Source organism: Saccopteryx leptura, chromosome 1 (assembly GCF_036850995.1).
Source record: "Saccopteryx leptura isolate mSacLep1 chromosome 1, mSacLep1_pri_phased_curated, whole genome shotgun sequence".
Taxonomy (NCBI): Eukaryota; Metazoa; Chordata; class Mammalia; order Chiroptera; family Emballonuridae; genus Saccopteryx; species Saccopteryx leptura.
The window spans coordinates 45,345,528-45,361,041 of NC_089503.1; positions in this window are offsets into that span (position 1 = coordinate 45,345,528).

Sequence of the window (15,514 nt, forward strand, 5' to 3'; positions counted from 1 at the left end):
ACGGCCCCAGCCTGGTCCGTTGGGCGCGCGATCTGCGCGCTGGCTGGCGGGCGGGCGAGCCGGCGGGCGCTCCTCCCCCGCGGCTGCCCCGGCCGGGCGCGCGCGCACCCGCCCGCCGCTCGCGCGCGCCCGCGCCCTGTCCCGCGGCCGCTTGCCGGCCCGGCCGCCCGCCACGAACGCGGACCAGGGACCCCGCCGACTTAGTGTGCGGGAACAGGGGCGCGGCCAGGGCTGGGCGAGAGGGGTGGGGTCCTTTTCGGAGGGAAGGGGGCAAGACCACCATCCTGGGACCCCTTTGGGTGTAAGTCTTAGACACCCAGCCTACCTCACTCAGGTCACCACTGGAGTCTTGAGAAAAAGGGGGCGTTTGTGGTCCCCGAGGGGAGTGCCTAGTAGGGAAACTGAGTTGACAGGAGAGGCTGCGGTCCACCCCTAACCTCAACCCGGTTAAAGGTGGGCCCAAGGACTGCCGGAGCCGAGCTGTGACCCGGTATGGCGAGGAAACCCTAATCACTGGCTAGGTCTGTCCTTAACAGAAACGTGGGCCCAGGATCGTTGCAGAGGCTCTTAGGGAGGAGCGTGCAAGTGGAGTGTTCTCTGGGAGCATCCAAGAATATATTATCGAGTTTGTCTTCCTCAAGAACCACCTTCACACGCGAGGACCTCAGATCCCATCCTCCACTTGGTGCCCTTGTCATCCGTACCCACTAGTTCACATCTGTATCCCACTCAGCAAGCATAGAAAAGTCATGCTGTCACAAAGTTATTTCCACATCGAAGGCTTTTGCACTGTAACAGCATGTTCTAGAGAGGGGACATAGGAAGGTTAGGAGGCCGCTCCAAGACCATTGCCCAGTTTGGATCGGTGCCAAGAAAGAAGCTAACTAAGATGTGATCTGTGAATTACTTGTGAAATTAGCAACAGTAGAAAACTCTGACTTGAAAGCCGAAGGAACTTTGCTGAACCAAAGTGACTGTTCTGGAATCTAACCAATCATAACTGCCTTGGAGAGTGAACTGTGTTTCCCTCCACCAAAACTCTCCCTCCAACCTCATGACAGAGCTGCATTTCTCAAAGGGCTAATTCCACATTTTTCCAGAGAGATGAGAAATCTTACTGTGTGGTAAATCCCACGAACAGGCCCATTTTTCACCAATTTAATCTCTGCCCACAGCCATGACCTAAAACAGACCATTTTCGTATATGGTCATAGTTCACATACATAGCAGAAATCACTGAGAAGTTAACACAAGAATTTGACCAAACTGAAATAAGACCAGAATTCCCTTTTTGTTCTGTCTCCTGAATAAGGAAAAATATTTAACAGAGTTTTCAAATTGATTACTCAAGTGCTTGTCCTAAAAGCTAAAAATCCATGGGGTCCTTTTTCCACCATAAGAATTCAAATTTTTTAAATCTCGTTTTAACAGAATTCAGCAAATATATTTTTAAAACAATATGCATAGAACTCATCACTACCAGTCAAAGATTAAAGTAGGAAACTTAATGGATACATGATGAGCTTATACAGAAGGGCATGACAAAAGTAGCATCAGCATTTACTGAGTTTGCTCTTTATAAATTCTCATAGGAAATAATAAATTGATTTGAAAATTAGAGCAAATTCAGATTAAAGTTGTTTTAAAACCTTGGATTGTTGCCTCGCCAATGGTGGCACAGTGGATAAAGCAAGGGGGCGCTGGCTCAGCTTGAGCCCAAGGTCCCATCCCAGGTCAAGGCACCTACAATACAAGAAGCAATCAATTCACAACTAAAGTGAAAGCAACTACGAGTTGATGCTTCTCTCCCTATCTCTCTTTGTCTCCCTGACACACACACACTCTCTCTCTCTCTCTCTCTCTCTCTCTCTTTCTCAAAAGAAAAGCAAATGAAAACTTGGATTGTCATCTTGTCATCTAAGGTAGGATAGGCATGGTGGTAGAAATAATAGTGGAGTGGAAATCCATTTCATAGGTTCTAGTCCTGGCACAGCCAGCCATTCATGTCTTGGCATTAAGCAAGTCACATAACTTACAGGCCTCACTCTTCTCAGTTGTAAATGAAACAAATTTAGTTTTGATAACTTTTAAAGTCCCTTCCAGTCTTAAAAAGCTATGGTTTCTGAACATAGGGGTGTATATATCCTTTCAAATTGGTTTCTTCAGAGATATATACCCAGAAGTAGAATTGCTGGATCATAGAGCTGTTCCGATTATAATTATTTTTTAGCAAACACCAAACTTTTCCATATCGGCTGCACCAATCTGCATTCCCACCAACAATGCACAAGGGCTTCCTTTTCTCCTCATTCTCACTGATACTTGTTATTTGTTGATTTATTGATGATAGTCATTCTTACAGGTGTGAGGTGATATCTCATTGTGGTTTCAATTTGCACTTCTCTGATAATGAGTGACACTGAGCATCTTTTTATCTATCTGTTGTTCATCAGTATATCCTTTTTGGAGAAATGTCTATTTAAGTCATGTACCCATTTTTAAATTGGTTTGTTTGGGTTTTTTTTGGAGTTAAGTTGTCTGAGTTCTTTATACATTTTGGATAGTAGTCCCTTATAGGATGTATCATTGGCGAATATCTTTTTCCATTCAGTAGGTTGCCTTTTTGTTTTGTTGATGGTTTCCTTTGCTGTGCAAAACTTTTTAGTTTGACATCATTTCTATGTTAATTGCAGCATTATTTACAATAGCCGAGATGTGGAAGCACTCCAAGTGCCCAGCAATAGGTCAGTAGATAAAACAGTTGTGATAGACATATATATACAATGAAATGTTACTTGTCCATAAAAAAAGAATGGAACTTTACAATTTATGGTAAAATGGACGAGCATGGAAGGATTAAGCTAAGTAAAATAAGTCTATTAGAGAAAGACAAATACTTTACCATATAATTTTGCTTATATATGAAATCTAAACAAAATAAATGAACAAACACAACAAAAACAGACTCAGAGATGCAGAGAACAAATTGACAGTTGCCAGAGGGGAGGGCAGTTTGGAAGCTGGGTATACAATTTGATAGTTACAAAATAGTTATTGTAGTGCTGGCCAGTTGACTCAGTGAATAAGTGTCCAGCCTGGCATGCGGACATCCCAGGTTCAATCCCTGGTCAGGACACACATAAGAAGAAACCATCTGCTTCTTTTCCTTTCCCTCTCCCCCTTCTCTCTCTCTTTTCCTCTCACAGCCAGTGGCTCAATTGCTTCGAGCATCAGCCCGGAGCTGAGGATAGCTCGGTTGATTTGGGCATCAGCCCCAGATGGGGGTTGCCAGGTAGATCCCAGTCAGGCACATGCAGGAGTCTGTCTCTCTATCTCCCTTCCTCTCACTTAAAAAAAAAAAAAAAGTCATAGAGATGTATAGCATAGGAAATATAGTCAATAGTATTATAATAACTATGGTGCCAGGTAGGTACTTCAATTATTGAGGGGAATTACTTTATAAATTATATAATTGGCCTGACCTGTGGTGGCGCAGTGGATAGAGCATTGACCTGGAATGCTGAGGTTGCCAGTTCAAAACTCCAAGCTTGTCTGGTCAAGGCACATGCAAGAAGCAACTACTACAGGTTGATGCTTCCCATTTTTATCCCCCTTTCTCTTTCTCTCTATCCTCTCTCTAAAATCAATGAATAGAATCTTAAAAAAAAAAGAAATTATATAATTATCTAACAACTATGCTGTACACCTGAAACTAATATAAAATAATACTGAATATAAAAATCTATGGTTTCTCTATGTCCAAAATATAGGGGTGAGCTAAAATAGGTTAATGATAATAATAAATACAATAATAAATAAATAATAATACAAGAATAAACTCAGTGTTTCACATACTTAAAACTGTAAACCTAATTTTGCCAACCCTTGTATGTAGGCATTCTTCAGATCCGTGTTTCAGATTACCAGGAGCAACCTTTGAATTATTTGCACTACCAAACTAAAGCAAATTCTCAATGTTGACAAATAAAAAGATTTATATCAAAGGACTTATCTGAAAAATAAAATACAAAGCCCTCTTTATATATATTTCCCAGTTCTCCCTGAGCCTTCTTTCTGTTGTCTTCCCAGGTCTTTATAAGGCTTTAAAGCCCAACTCTTTTAATAACCCATAGTTGGAGAGCATCCCACTGGACACCAATTCCAGCACCTGAGAGGATTCTAAAATAAAATGTAAGGACGTGACCAAAGACCATTGGTTTACTTAACTAAAAATATGCACAAAAAGAATGGGCTAGCTATGTTTATAGCAACTCCCTTCTCTGTTTACAATCTTTGTCAAAGATTATTAGTAGGCTGCATTTCTTAGAGTTCAGATTATTTAATTATTCTTTTGCCAGATTTAAACAACCAATAGAATTACTTAGCTCTTGTCTTTAGGTTTGAGAATGTGTGTCCATTTTCTATTGCGAAGAAAAGATCTAAAGTTACAACTTGCCTTTGACTTTTCTCAGCACTCTCTACCCCAGCCTTTTACCTGACTTTGCCTTCCCTCTCATTTTGGCTCATGATTTCTCCACTAGAATTATTCTCCCATTTAGATGATCCATGACTGGGAATCTTAGTGCTTTCCACCTAGTTCTTGAGGCATTCGGGTGCACTGCAATGCCCTGTGTATTCCTATATTCTAATAATGGGGTCCTTGCCCTCAAACTCCAATGACCCAGTTTTCCCATGTTCCCCTAGTTTGTAACATGAAAATTTTGTTTTGTTCTCCATTTTAAGTACACACACCAATACACTGGCAATGCCCTCATTAATTATGGAAGAACTAAAACCCTGCTGAGGTCTTTCCACTCTTAGGGCCAGAAGCTCTACCCCTAAACACTAGTCTAGTGGCTAAGAACCCCATTGACAAACATTCTAGATGCCACTGCCTGCCCATGTGTCTAACCTTACAAGCACCAATTAAGAAGTCCCATTATTGGACTCAACCCAACTGTTAGAATACTCACTTCTTCCTTTGAGACCTCTGGTGCTCATCATTACTAAGTTATTTATAGAAATTGCCCTCTCCATAATTTCCCTTGTTCTCTTCTTGAACCTTCACCCACAAAGAAGACAAAATAACAAATGGGCCTCATATTAGGTCTCAGATCCTCAAGTGTAACTCCCCATCCTTATACTTGTGCTTTCAAGCATTGTCTTTTTAAGGAGATAGGATTATTTCCTAACTCTAAAATCCAGACACAAAGAACATTCATTTCTAAAACATTTCTAAAAATTCTGCAAATTTCCCAGAAATTCCTTCCCAAATTAAATATTTGTAAATGGATCAGAGCAACTAAACCATTAGTGACCCTATTATAGTTATTACCATGAAATACAAGTAGGGAAGGATGGTTCTGAAGGTTGAATGAAGGATAAGACTGCCCAGTCATTATCATTGTCCCATGATAAGGTGACTGACTCCTCAGGATGGTTTATGGAACAGTCTCTAAAGATTTGCTCAGAGGAGTTGAAAAGCAGGGAATAAGGCTCACCAGTTCTTTAAGAGCTTTTTATGACTGTTCCCATTCTACATTGCAGCTCTCAACCATAGTTTTTAAACGTTTTTCAAAAGACATATGCAAATAAGAGCAGACTGCTCTCATTATTGAAGTGGAGGTGTCTAGGCCCAGAGCTGGACAACAACTGGGCAAGTCTCTGATGTCTCTTCCCCTGGCCGGAAGCCCCTCTTTGGTGCCCTTGGGCAAGAATAGAGAGAGAGAGGGAAAAAAATTTTTTTTCAACTTCTGAAATAGGGCATAAAAAGTGTACTTGAATTGGATTTTGGAAAATGTTTAGAACTGAGTGCCCTTTCTAAAGTGTAATTTTTCAGAATTTATTAATAAAGCAACCTTAATTTCTCAGGGATACTGAGTTAAAGTAATCCAACAAATTTTAAATATCAAAGGGTTAGGAATAGTCAGTAAATTTTGTATCGTTGAGACTCCAAATTCCTAAAACTAGAACCTTTCCTTACGATAACTGTAAATCTGAAAAGGTTTTGAACGAATGAAAGAATTAACATTGTCAATCTCTCATTTGAAAATAAAAACACATGGGCTTTGCTCTGGGATCGAAAGGATCCTTCCATTTTCAGTGGCAACTCTGTCGCCTAACTGCATTAACAATACCGAGTTCCCTTCCAGCTGGCACTCGTCTCAGAATCTGAACGTCACTTTGCCTCACTGTTTAATTCATCTTATCAGTGTTTTGTTTTTTTTTGAGTGCTCACTATCTGCAGAGAACTGTGCTAGATGCTACTTAGAACTTTAAATAGCTGTAAAACTCTTTAGAATTGGCTTTCTCAAGCTGCAGCTTTAGGCAGGATATAGGTTGATGCACACAGTCTACAGAAGAGCACAAGAGAGTATTTGATTTAAACAAGAAAAACAACAACAAAAATGGTGAGGAACAGGGCTTCAGAATTACAAAAGAAGTAGTTCTGCCCACTGTGTGCTTGTCTCAGCTTGTTTTCACAATTTGTTTCTCTTTCTTTACCAATTCCAGTTCTTTCCGCATGTCTGTCTGGATGGCTATCTTGCTATCTCTCTCCCCGCCTTCTCTCTTTCATCTCTATGTTTAACTCCCACACTTCTTTTACTTCCTCAGTGGTCCTATGGAGCACTCCCTTCCACTAACATTTAATCTCTCTCCCTTAATGAGTGCGTTCATTCATTCAATGTTTATTAAGTGCCTGGCACTGTGCTGGGCACAGTGATAGCTGACAAGAATACAGTGATGGCCCTGGCTGGTTGGCTCAGCGGTAGAGCGTCGGCCTGGTGTGCGGGGGACCTGGTTTCGATTCCCGGCCAGGGCACATAGGAGAAGCACCCGTTTGCTTCTCCACCCCCCTCCCCTCCTTCCTCTCTGTCTCTCTCTTCCCCTCCCGCAGCCAAGGCTCCATTGGAGCAAAGATGGCCCGGGCGCTGGGGATGGCTCCTTAGCCTCTGCCCCAGGTGCTAGAGTGGCTCTGGTCGTGGCAGAGCGACGCCCCAGAGGGGCAGAGCGTCGCCCCTGGTGAGCGTGCAGGGTGGATCCCGGTTGGGCGCATGCAGGAGTCTGTCTGACTGTCTCTCCCTGTTTCCAGCTTCAGAAAAATAAAAAAAATTAAAAATAAAAAAAGAATACAGTGATGAAAGGCATGGTTCATAATGAAAGCTAGAAAAGTAAAAAGACTACTAGAGTCCAGTGACATGGTATGATCCTAATATGAAACCAGAGTTTATTGTTACTACATGTTATGTGTGTATGTTGTTTCAGATTTCTTTATTTACCTGGCTACCTCTTCAATATACACTTCAGGCACAAAAATTCTGCCTTATTTAGTCTTAACTCAATCTCCATGTCATGCTTAGCACAGTACTCAGTTAATGCTCAAAAATGTTTAAAATGTTTGTATTTTCAAAAAAATTATTAATAAATCAAAATTGTAGTTGTATGCTCTTTGATTTTTTGCTTTAATCAATGAATTTTCATTGAAACTCTTAATATATAATTTAATACAAAAAATTCCATATTGCCTGACCAGGCGGTGGCGCAGTGGATAGAGCGTTGGACTGGGATACTGAAGGACCCAGGTTCGAGACCCCAAGGTTGCCAGCTTGAGCGCAGGCTCATCTGGCTTGAGCAAAGCTCACCAGTTTGGACCCAAGGTTGCTGGCTTGAGCAAGGAAGGGGTTACTTGGTCTGCTGAAGGCCCACAGTCAAGGCACATATGAGAAAGCAATCAGTGAACAACTAAGGTGTTGCAACGAAAAACTGATGATTGGTGCTTCTCATCTCTCTTCATTCCTGTCTGTCTGTCCCTATCTATCCCTCTCTCTGACTGACTCTCTGTCTCTGTAAAAAACAAACAAACAAAAAATTCTATATTGTTATTAAAAAATATTTTTCTTAACATCTATTTGCACAAAATCGGTAAAAGAACCCTTTCTCTTAGATTTATAGAAAACATTATTCATAAAATAAATGTCGAAGAGATATGTGGGTGAATGTTTTTTAATTCAAGTGATGGCACCTGGATTTCTCTTGCTATGAAAGAGTATATTCTACTACTTTAAATTTTTTTCTTTTAATATAATATTTCTAGTTGTTAGAGCAACAGTTGTACCTATGCCACAAATCCACTCTACTTTAAATAACAGGTAAAAGTATTAAATCTGTAATTACTAATCTGAAAAATCCTGGATTTTTTGTATTAAACCTAAAACCTAAACCTTGAACAATAAACAGCAATGTAACTCTTTCCAAGTTTTCCTGTTCCCTCCTTAGACAAGCAGTAGTTTCTTCAGCTCTGGCTATCCCAGCAGATCTGAAGGATCACAGCCACGACGGTGGCAGCCTACCGTTGACACTGAACTTGTGGTTAATTGTGGAGTCCTGCCACAAAACCACCTCACTACCACAAGCTGGATTTTTGCCCAGGAGAACGACAAACTGCCAGGCCAAGCAATATACAGGAGGCAGCAAGAGCAAACTGCCTTTTAGCCCAGACAGCACTCATTTCTGGATTCCAAATGGAGCAGAAGCAGAGAACACACACACACACACACACACACACACACACACACACACAAACACACACACAAAATAGAAGTACTGTATGCTTTCTCCACTGAACCTAGTTAGAATGTATTCACATTGTTTTGCATGAGCAACTCAAAAATATTCATCCAACTCATCATCTGGCATCATCAATAAATGTGAGAGTATTTGTTAATAAATTTTTAAAAATAAGCATTGGGATTGTAAATAAATAAAAATATAAGTATATTACTGTTAACTGCTAAGTGAGCCATCTACACACGATCATTGCAAATTCAGAGCAAATAATGTGTCTTTGTGTGTGTGACTTAGCTGCACACAGCAGCATTGGCAGCTCTGGGAACTTTATTTGAAAGGCAGGGCAGCGTGCTGTGAAGGAAGGAAACTTTAGCGTCAGCCAGATCTAGTTACCCTTTGTAGCTGCATGATCTTGGGGGTTACTTAATGTCTCATGTTACTGACCTCATCTACAAAATGGGGATAACAGTGTCCACCTCATAAGATCATTGTTATGGATTAAATTAAATTAATATGTAAAATGACTAACACTGCCTAGATGCTCAGTGAATGTAAATTTAGCTTATTCTTCTTATACCCTCGCTTCCTCCTTATCCCTCCCCATCCTTTCAGGACTTCCCAGGATCCTATCAATTCTGAGATTTTTTCCAAAGAGATCCCCAGGTTATATCATCTGTTCAACTTGGTTTCAAGGCTTGCTTTCAATGATATTTTGTTCAACTAAGTATTTGTCTTCTTATCTATGCAATAAAATAGCAAAATTAGCAGCTCTTTTTTATTACAAGGTAAATGTTACAGAGATTTAAATGCATACTATAAATGCAAAAAATTTTAATACATTAATTTTTAAAAGACTGGCTGCATTATATATAGTATAATTGTGTGGGCCTAAGTATTTTATATCTCATTCTGCTGAAAAGATGTTGACTTAGGGCTTATATGTGGTAATATGGAGTAACAGAAAAAAAAATTCAACCCTGGCCAGATAGCTTGGTTGGTTGGATCATTGTCCCAAAATACAGAAGTTTACAGTTCGATCCCCAGTCGGGGCACATACAGGAGCAGCTTGATGTTCCTGTCTCTGTATCTCTCCCTTCCTCTCTCACTAAAATCAATCAATAAGAAAATTTTTTTAATTAAAAAAAAGAAAAAAATTAGACCTTATGCTGGCCAGATATCGTGATTGGTTAGAGCTGATATGTGGAGGTTGCTGCTTTGATCTCTGGTCAGGGCACATACAGAAATACAGAAACAAACTGATAATCTTATCTCTCTCATCTCTGTGTGTGTGTGTGTGTGTCTCTCTCTCTACCTTCCTCTAAACTCAATCAATAATTTTTTTATAACATTAGACCTTAACAACCAATATTGTTCATAATAGCATTAAACATAGTGAAGACAAGAAAACATCTATGCTTGCAAAAATTTATTCATTCATTCAGCATGTGCCAACCATTGCCCTAGATACTAAGAGTACAAATATGAATAAGATATAGTCCCTGCCCTCAGTTTGGTAGAGGAGAAAATATGTAAACAAGTGCAGCACAGTATGAAATGCTCAAATATAGCTCTGACCAAGTAGAGTGGTAAGACAAGGAGAAGTTCACAGATGAAGGATGCTAGCCTCAGTATTAAAAAATAAATAGGGGTGTCCCAAGGAGACAAGAAGGTAGAGCATGTCCAGACAGAGAACAGTATTTGTAAAAACACAAAGACATGAAACAGCACGGGCATTTCTGGAACTGCAACCAGGTTGGCATGACTTGGGATGGAGGGAAGAAGGGTGTGAAGAAATTAGGCTGGATAGATGGGTGGAAGTCAAATCAAAGAGAGCTCTATAAACTGTCCTGAGGAGCCTGGAATTTATTCTGTGAGTGATAAGTAACCGTTAAAGGTTTTTAATCAGGGAACAGGCACAATCAATTTTTTTTTTTTTTGGCATACCTAATTTTAATTGTACATTTAAAATCTTAATGCTGGTACTGCGTGAGGAATAGTTTGGAAGAATGTGAAAACAAGGCCAGGAAAAATCATTTAAGAAACCATAATAGCAAGACAGATGAAACAAAATTCTGTAATGCAAGGACATTAAATCTGAAAAGGAAGGATCTAATTAATAGATAACAACTACAGAACTTTCTGATCAATTCCATAGAGGGAAAAAGGGAATGCAAAGAGAGTTCCCTAGGTCTAGTTTAAACAACAAGAATATCTTGTAGCCATTAACCAGGATAAGAAGTACTAGAGAAGTCGTTGCAAGTTAAGAGTATAGGTTTCATTTTAAACAGGTTGAATCCAAGTTGAGATGTTCCTTGGCAGTTGGCTATATGAGTGTGATATTCAAGAGAGCAGTCTGGACTGGAGATAAAGTTTGGAAGCCTGAGGGGAAATCCTGAGAGAAAAATGAGACATCTCCCTAGAAAGTATATAGTGTGAGAAGAGAAGAGGATTAATATCTGAACTCTGAAGGGACAAGGAGCAAAGAATTATTCAAAAGGATGACTGAAAAGAAAGTGGCCAAGTTAGAAGGACAATCAGGCAAGAGTAGTGGCGCATACCAAAATGAGGAAAGTCTCAAGACGAGGGACAAAAAAAAACCAACCAAACATAAAATGCTACATTCTAAAAAGACAAGGACAGGAAAGTACCCACAGCATAGTCAACCTTGCGTGGAACAGTTTGCCATGGTGGAAGCAGACACCAGATTGCAGTGGATTGAGAAATGAATTAATATTTAGGTTGACATTCTTAAGAAAAGATTCATTCTAGAAAGTCTAGCCAGGAAAAAAAGCTTTACCTTTAGTCTCATCATTATTTTTGTTAGTTTTAACGAAAAATCATAATTTAATTTACTGATACAATATAAAGACCACACACATATTTTTCTTCTGTATAAAAAAGATAAAAATAATAACAATTTTTCATATATTTTTATAAATAGGAATTATAAACTAGCACTTTTTTTGTATTCATAGTGATGTCCTACAAATAAAGGAGTGGAAAATAAGACGACAGGTTACAGATTCTATATAATCAACAAATATTTGATGTAGCTCTGATTTTTTTTTTAACTAAACAGTTATTATCCAGCTTCAATAAGTAGTGCAATCTTAGTCTGATTTTCTTTTCTTGTATCCCTTTGAAGTCAGTGAGAAATCGTTTTGGAGAAAACTCAGATGATAAGATCATTTAAATGGTCTTGTTCAACAGTCATTGTTTAATATCACAATATTTTCACCAGCTCTGGAAATAGTAAACAAGCCAGCCACTAGCTCTCATGAAAAGCAAGGTATAGATTTGTATATTTAGAGAATTTTTAAAAATAACTGGTCAGATTTCAGACAAAATCAAGTGTATTTAATGTCCTTTTCCTGCTAAATAGCCTGGATTCATTGCAGTGCAGCAGTGAACCTACCATCAGTCTTCACTAGAATTATGCTTGGACGGCTCCCAGTGACAACTCTCTAGCCTGGTTTGGTACTTTGGTAACTATATTAAATGTAAGTGCAAACTGTGAAAAATAACAAGAACCCTTATATAAATTCAAAGTTTTAATACTGTCTTTTGGGGCTGTGTAATCATGTTTAAAAGGATGACTAACATCCACTCTAATATGGACAAGACTTTAAATAAATCAAAACTATGTATGTTTTTTTTAAACAGTAAACCTGGCAGGTAAGGCTGATTTTATTCCTTCCTTAGCGACCCCTCCTTTTTACAGGTGAAAAGGTTTACATCAGATTTCCTCTCATTATAACCTCTCAAATGTTGTTGGGACCAGCAACCCACTCTCTCTAAACAAATACCAGCCAACCAGGAAACCATGAAGTTTTATTGTGCTATAAAATAGACCAGACATTTCCAAACTTTCATAGGAATGAACCTGACTAAATCTTTACTAAAAATAATTTCAAAATAAACTGTCGGCTCCAACTTTCTCCAACAATCAAAATTCCTTCATCCTTCATCAACCTCCTTCTCAAGCTCTTTACTTTTCCAGAGCTACATCACAAGCAGTTTCTCTGGATACATAGTCTATTAAGAACTAAAGGGTCCAATTCTATTCGATTACTGGGATATAAGATTTGAGAAAAATGTTAGTCTCATTCTCTGCAGACATTTACATTTGTCAAAATCCTGTTCCCAATTTTCCTATATACTACCAGTCCCTAAATCGTGAACTATGTCTTGCAGTGTATCATGATCATTGAAAGAGTAAATTTTGCAAAAAGTTAATCCAGATCTTCAATTTGAAAAGACAGATCCCCTTTGATTCAATTTGGCAAATATTTATTTAAGCTCTGTTCTAGGTACCTGCTAGGAATTTGTGTTTCATGCTGGGTGTTTATTGCATATATGTATGTTGCATATGTGTATGTGTTTGGGAATGGGTCAGTTGTCAATGGCCAGTGAGTGGGAAACAAGACATACACCAATAATTATAATGCGGAATGGAATATAATAAGAGAGCCAGATTGCTATGGGGACCGGGAAAGGTGACTTGAAGTAGGGGGTTAAAGTTCATATTAAAGTATGTGTAAAATGTAAAGATGGTAGCGGAGGACATTGCAAGGCAGAAAAAAAGATAATAAAAGTGAAGAAAGTATTCATGGAATCACTTGTTTATCAGAGCATAATGAATGCTAACAATTTTTGAATTATGAAGAACTTGCAGTGTGTAAGGCTCTCTAATCCTCTACGTATAATCCTCACAATAACATGAAAGTAGTGAACTTTACATATAGGAAAATTGGGGCACAAGGAGACTAAGTAATTTGATAAAGATTACACATCCAGTAGTTTGTGGAGTCAGGATTCAAACCTAGGTAGAGTGACTCCAAAGCTTCTATGTGCTTTTCATTGTATCAGCAATTATTAAACTTCAGTGTACAAAAATCACCTAGATAACTTTTACCCAATAGTAAAAATGCAGATTGCTGCACACACACCCCTAAGATTCTGATTTAGTGAACCCCAATGGGACTATGGGATCTGCTTTTCTATTTCTACCCAGCACCTCAAGTGATCCTGATGCAGGAGGTCCAGGAGCCACATTATCCAGAGGCCGACCAGGACAATATTGAACAGGACCTAGAATGACCTTGAACGTACTTAATGATTAGTGTTAGACACTGAATTGTGTCCCACCCCCCTCCACAAAAAAAAATTCATATGACGAAGTACTAACTCCCACTGTGACTATATTTGAAGATAGGGCCTTTAAAGAGGTAATCACAGTTAAAGGAGGTCATAAGGGTGGGGCCCTAATCTGATCTGTTTTATAAGAGGAAGAGACAGCTGGGATGTACCTGCACAGAGAAAAGGCTATGAGAGGATATGGTAAGAAGATGGCTATCTGCAAGCCACAGGGGGAGGCCTCAGGAGAAACCAACCCTGCCAGCACCTTGAACTTCGACTTCCAGCTCCCAGAACTCTGTAGTTTAATCTACGTAGTCTGTGGTATTTTGTTGTGGTATTCCTAGTAGAATTAAATTAGCTTCCTGATTCTCTTAAACTAAGCACATCTGTCATATTTCCGATACTGTGCTAAAGAAGTTCCCAAATTATCATCACTATCATAAAAGCTCACACTTACAGGACATTTTGTAATTTACAAAGTCTTTTCACATGCTCTGTTGCACATGGACTTGCAATAGCCTCTGAGCTAAGCAAGACTCAATAAGGTAATAGAACCTGCCCAGGTTTCTGACAGGTTGAAAGGTAGAATTCAGCTCTTCTGACCCAAAATATTAGGCTTATTTTTCCTACAACACATGCATCATGAAGTACAGTTATGATATAAAAGACCCATCTGGGCAAATGTGTTCTTTTAGCTCTAGAAAGTAAATACTTTTACCTCTATTTTTTAGTTAGGTAAGACATGGTTCAGGAATTCAAAAGATGTACCCAAACATTAATAGCACTGATAAGATCAGAATATTATACAAGATTTGTAATGTCCAGTTCTCTTATCAAACAATAGACTGGGCAGTAATAACATTCTCCCATTTACATAGACTAGGATTATGCTTCGGATTAAGGCACACACTTTTGAGTAGTTTTCTTGTAATAGGTAAAGTTTTGCTAAGATGTCAAGTGATATAAATTTGCAGAATGCCAGACTGTACAGTGGACTACAGCTTAAGTAATAATAAACACTGTAAAAAGAAAAAAAAAAGTGAAAGAGCAGTTAAAGATGGAGGAAGTGATTCCTTTACTTTCATTTTCTTTTGCTAGCACTTCCCCCTTTTTAAGATAGCAAAAATAATAAAGAAACTGTGGATTGGTATTGGCAGACAACAGTGGAAACATTGTCTGAGCAAGTGATGGGAATCTGAAACAGGAAGGTAGATTCTAAACCTGTCTTCTTCATACCTTACCATTTTCTTTGTAGTTAAGGTCTCACTTCCCCAGCAGCCATATGTTAGTTTGTGTCCTTTGAGAAGCATATGCCAAGATAGAATTAGACATGCATTAGATTTACTGGGGAAATGCCTGTGAAAGATAAAGGGAAGAAAGCCAGAGAAAGCAGAGAGAGCCTTCAGACTGTGATGCAAGTCTGGCATCAGTGGAAGAGAGGGGAAAGGAAAGAGAATTCCGTAGAAAGTGCCTTACACTACAGCACAGTTCTAAGGGAGTTTCAACGAGGCCAATGGAGAGTCCTTGAGATAAAGTCACATATTACAGCCATCTCTGTCTCACAGGAATGGGCTGGCATTTGTACCCCTGCCATGCTAGGAGAAGCCCAAGGGAACTCTTTGCTTCATGTAAAAACTAGTGGATCCAGAGGGTAGGGGTTGGATCCAACAGTCAATTATGCAGATTTGAGTGGCCCATTTTTATGGTTGCCACAGTCCCTGCCACCTGAGGCTGTGGACAAATCTGTTTCTTTATGCAAAGTTAGGGAATAGATCTGCCATGGCTCCTGGAGCCGAAAGGAAACTTA